We start from the raw sequence: 5213 nt of genomic DNA, 5'->3' as shown, positions 1-5213 counted from the left end.
TGGTTTTCCTACACGTTGAAACGTACTTATTAATCAAGACTTCTAAAGACTCTGTTTAAAGGTGATAACTGATTCATCTCCCTTATCTCCCTTTTTAATCAGGTATAGTTCTAGGAATAAATGCAGACAATTTGAATTTTAATGATTTCCAACAAGTGATATTTGACCACATAAAAAATTCAAATATTTCTGTTTTCTAGGACAAAAGATAAATTATTGCAGAGGCCACGCTACACAACAAAAAGAGCATGGGCTCGAAATTGTCTTGGCAAGTCCCTCCTCATCACTGGTCCCAGTAAGCTCACAGAGATAAAAATACAGACTTCACAGGGCCAGGCGCAGTGGCTCATGCCTGTAATCCCAGCACTTTGGGAAGCCAAGGTGGGCAGATCACTTGACGTCAGGAGTTTGAAACCAGCCTGGCCAACATGGTGAAACCCCATCTCTACTAAAAGTACAAAAAAAAAAAAAATTAGCTGGGCATGGTGGGGGGCGCCTGTAATCTCAGCTACTTGGGAGGCTGAGGCAGGAGAATAGCTTGAACCCAGGAGGTGGAGGTTACAGTGAGCCAAGATCATGCCACTGCACTCCAGTGAGACTCTGTCTCGAAAATGAGAGAAAGTGAGAAGTGAGAGAGAAAGAGAGAGACTTTGCAGAGTTCTTGTGAAGATGAAAAATTATGCATGATAAGTATCTAGTACACAGTGTAGCACATCATAGGTGTTCAATGAATAGTAGCAACTGTTACTTTTATTCCACTTACCTAACAAATGCCCAATCACTCTACATTGTAAACACACTTCTATCTAATCGAAAGAAGAGAGAGTAAAGCAGGAAGAGCATCTAGGTGCAGTGGCAGAAATTCCAGTGTAAGAGTAGAAAACTGGGTAATGATCCCATTTTCATCACCAGTTAGTTGTGTGAGTCTTTGCAAGCCACCTAACTTCACTCAACCTCAGCTTCCTCATTTGAAAAAAATGAAAGATTTGAACATATAACTTTAGTCACTCCCAGATGTGAGGGTCTCTGCCACTGATTACCTTCCCAAGCAGAGAGAAGACTGGTAAAAGATTGTCCCTGTGTGGGCACAGCCTATCCCTAGATGATCAGATGTTTGCCCAATGCAGCTCTGAACTCACCCTTACGCTTACAGTTCCCAATCCTGTCTCTCATCTTTGGACCTTGCTCAAGAGCACAAATGAATTTCTACTCCTAAGACCAGACATAAACCCTAATCACTAATACATGCTCATCCAAAGATCTAGGGTAATTTGCTTTAGTTACCTGTGCCTCAGTTTTCTCCTCTGTAAAAGTAGGAGAGCAATATTCACCTCATTGAATTTTTATGAAGATTAGATAAGACGTGTTTGTGAAAGTAAGTTATCACCTGTACAGCATTGTACAACACTAACATAGCAACTATGATTATTGTTGATTTACACTGTTGGAAACACTCTATGGAAAACAGAAGAGAAGTTGCATTCTGAGTCAGGACACCATAGTTCATCCATCTGAGCTCCTGCCTTCTGTGGGTTTTGTAAGCCTAGAAGAATCAGGCAGAATAGCATTGAATTCTGCTGTAATCAGATATTGATTTTCTTCCTAACTGAGAAAGGAGGATTATTTAAACTTTCATTTATAGGAAACTGGCAGGAACCTGTTTAAATGGCCCAAGTAAGTTTTCACCTCTTTAGCAATATCCTACCCATGTGATCAGAGGTTTCCCTATTTCAAGAGGTAACTGCAGAATTTCAGGAAAGCCACCTATTACTAATTGTAACAAATCCATCAATCTCTACAAAGAACAGCAGACCTGTCCCTCCAGAGCCCAACTCTTAGGCTTTGCTGGGCTTACTGCTCCATGGATCACCAGGCTCCTGTGGTCACAAGGAGGCTGTAAGAAATGCAAGGCCATCTAAGAGGAAGCTGAGCATGCTGCTGTGTTCCTCAGGAATGTCCTGAAATGCCCCCTGTTTGCAGTGTTGTGAAATGTTGTAGATTCTCTTCCAGAATTTTCTCCTCCATACCAAAGTCTAAAAACTATTTGTTGATAAAGGTTTTAGGCAGTTACTTCAGAACATAGCCCCATGTATTGGGTTTTCTGAGCAGTCAGCTATGTAGAAGCTTTAGTTAGCATTCTATCTATCTATCTATCTATCTATCTATCTATCTATCTATCTATCTATCTATCTCATCCTTCCCATCCACACTTGCAGGTCACATGCCCTTGGCAGGGTTGATCTCATAAACAGAATAGTAAGCAACTACTTGCCAGTGTAATTTGAGATGTGGCACAATCCTCCTGCTCAAAATATCATCCCCACCAAATGCCACAGGGCCTAAAATTCCCAGTATTCAGCTCATGGCTGCTAATCCTCTCTTGCTTCACCCCATCATCTCTCCTAGTACCTGCACGTGTGAAGCATGTCCATCCTTTCAGGCCTAACTCAGCATCACTTTTTCCTGAAGCTTTTGTGAGCGCCCAGTTGGAAGTGATCTCTCATTCCTCTGAACATTCAAAAAGCTTCACTTGTGCCTCTTTTATGTTACATATTACTTTATATTTAAACACCTGTACTATATCCCACCAGGCATAATCTGGAGATTCAATTCCTTAGCTGAGTCTTATTTATCTTTGTACCACCATCCCATCCTCAAGCAAGCAGACCCAGAGCTGAAACTTAATAAAGAATCAGTGTCTGACCAATGGGTACTATATGGTTGAATGAGGAGTAAGACACAGCTTCTCCTAGGCTGAGATTTTGCTGCTCACTAACTGTGTATACTTCAGCAGTCACTTCAGTTTTCAGAGCCTTATTGTCTTCCTATAAAATAAGGTCATTGAAGAGTTATAAAATTCCAGAGCTCTCTCAGCCATCATTGCTAATCTACTGGATGATCTTACAGCTCACACTGGTTCAGCAAAAGCCCAATATTATTTGCATTCAATTTTGGAAATGGATTGACAAAATATATACTGTATTAAGGTCTTTAAAAAGGAAAAAGGTAAATTTTTAAAAAACAGTAAGATAAGCCCAAATAAAAAGCAAACACACAGAATAAATTATTGATGGTCCTATTTACTTATGAAGTGGGACATAAATTTAGCTGTGAGCTTCCTAGCAACCAAAGCAAAAATGTATTAAAATAAAAGTCTATCGATTGCTCAAGAAAATACAGATTTTCCTGTTATTAAAATTCAAAAGAAATTGATGTAGCAAACTTTGTACTCAAAAATCCCAACAATGAATACGCCAGAAAGTTTCATAGAACTATTTCCTGCAGTATCCTTTTACAAGAGTGTTCCAGTTATCTATCACTGCGCAACACCAGAATAGTGGCTTAAAGTGACAGCATTGTGTATTATTATCTTGCTGGGGATAGAGGGGCTGAGCTAACGAATTCTCACTTAGAGTCTCTTACAGAAATGTAGTCACAAAGTGACTGGGTCTGAAGTAAGCTGGAGCCTAAGCTAGGAAGATTCAAACAGCTGGAGGCTAGAACAGTTGGTCCTCTTCGGATATCTCTCGGAGGTCTCTACATGTGACTCCAGCATGGCAGTGTTAGAGCAGCTAGAACTCTTACATGGAAGCTCAAGTGCTGAAAGGGAGACAGCCAAGCCAACTTTAGCACCTTTTATGAGCTAGCCTCAAAAATCACGCAGTATCACTTCTAACACATCCTATTTGCCAGAATCAAGCCACTAAGACCAACCTATATTCAAAGGAAGGGTATTTTAGTCTCTATCTTTTGATGGGGGAGTGTCCAAGAATGTGAGAATATGTTTTAAAACCATGATTAAGGAAAAAATAGAAATTTGCTATTCAATAAATGCTATTCTTTTGAAAACCAAAGAAGAAATACTTCAGCTTGATTCAGGGATAAAATTTAGAATTACAGAGTTGTGCTGTTCAATATGGAAGCCACTGGCACGAGTGGCTATTTAAACTTCATTAAAATTAAATAAAACATTTTCAGTACCATTATTTTGTTTTAACAGCCAAAGAAGAAATACTTCAGCTTGATTCAGGGATAAAATTTAGAATTACAGAGTTGTGCTGTTCAGTATGGAAGCCACTGGCATGAGTGGCTATTTAAACTTCATTAAAATTAAATAAAACATTTTCAGTACCATTATTTTGTTTCAAATGCTCAATAGCCACACATGGCTAGTGACTATTAACGATGGACACACAATTACAGAACATTTCCATCAATGCAGAAAGTTCTATCGAGCAACACTTATCTAGGATAATGAAAGAACAATATACCCTTAATGGAGGCTGAGGTGTAGGGAGCATTACTTGAGCCCACAAATTCAAGGTTACAGTGAGCTACGATCATGTCACTGCACTCCAGCCTGGTGGCGGAGCAAGACCTTGCCTCTAAAAAGAAAAAAAAAACTATATATTCAGCTGTCGATTAGAACTGCTAAGTCTTCTAATTAAGCTTTTGGTAGGAAATGGGCAAAAGAGATGTCCAAATTGTAACATTTGACAAGACTATGAACTGCATAAAATCTGTGTTGCTAAAAAAAGATAGTCCATATGCCTTAAAAATCAACCAAGTAGGAGGTAGATTCACTTCCCTTAAAGAAGACAAAGGTAGGCCTGGGTGGTTGCTGTCAAAATGGGCAAGCTCATAAAACCTGGGAAAGTAGTGTTGGTCCAGGCCGGACATTACACCGGATGCTACTCTGGATGCAAAACCATCATCGTGAAGAACACTGATGATGGCACCTTAGAATGCCCTGACAGCTGTTCTCTGGTGGCTGGAATTGACTGTTATCCTTGCAAGGTGACAGCTGCCATGGGCAAGAAGAGCACCCAGAGGTCAAAGATCAAGTCTTTTGTGAAAGTTTATAACTACGATCACCTCATGCCCACAAGGCACTCTGTGGATACCCCCTTGGACAAAACTGTCATCAACAAGGATGTCTTCAGAGACCCTGCCCTTAAACACAAGGCCCAAAGGAAGGCCAAAGTCAAATTCAAAGAGAGGTAAAAGATGGGCAAGAACAAGTGGCTCTTCCAGAAGCTGTGGTTTTAGATGTTTTGTTTTGGTCATTAAAAATTTTTTAAATAAAAATAAAAAAAGAAAGACAAAAAATGAAGGCTCCTAACCAAGACCCAAATGGCTGGCCACCTTGCCTCCATGTGGGGTTTTCAGTGAAGGACCTGTCGGTAAGGGCAAAAGTTTCCCCAGACTTTCAC

The 5213-nt window shown here is 40.0% G+C and overlaps 1 pseudogene; it reads left to right on the top strand.

The window, feature by feature from the left end:
- Nucleotides 1-4629: 4629 nt before the first annotated feature.
- On the top strand, nucleotides 4630-5004 carry LOC100592721 (annotated as a pseudogene).
- Nucleotides 5005-5213: the final 209 nt, after the last annotated feature.

Source organism: Nomascus leucogenys, chromosome 12, assembly GCF_006542625.1.
Source record: "Nomascus leucogenys isolate Asia chromosome 12, Asia_NLE_v1, whole genome shotgun sequence".
Classification (NCBI taxonomy): Eukaryota; Metazoa; Chordata; class Mammalia; order Primates; family Hylobatidae; genus Nomascus; species Nomascus leucogenys.
This window is presented reverse-complemented; position numbering and strand designations above follow the sequence as displayed.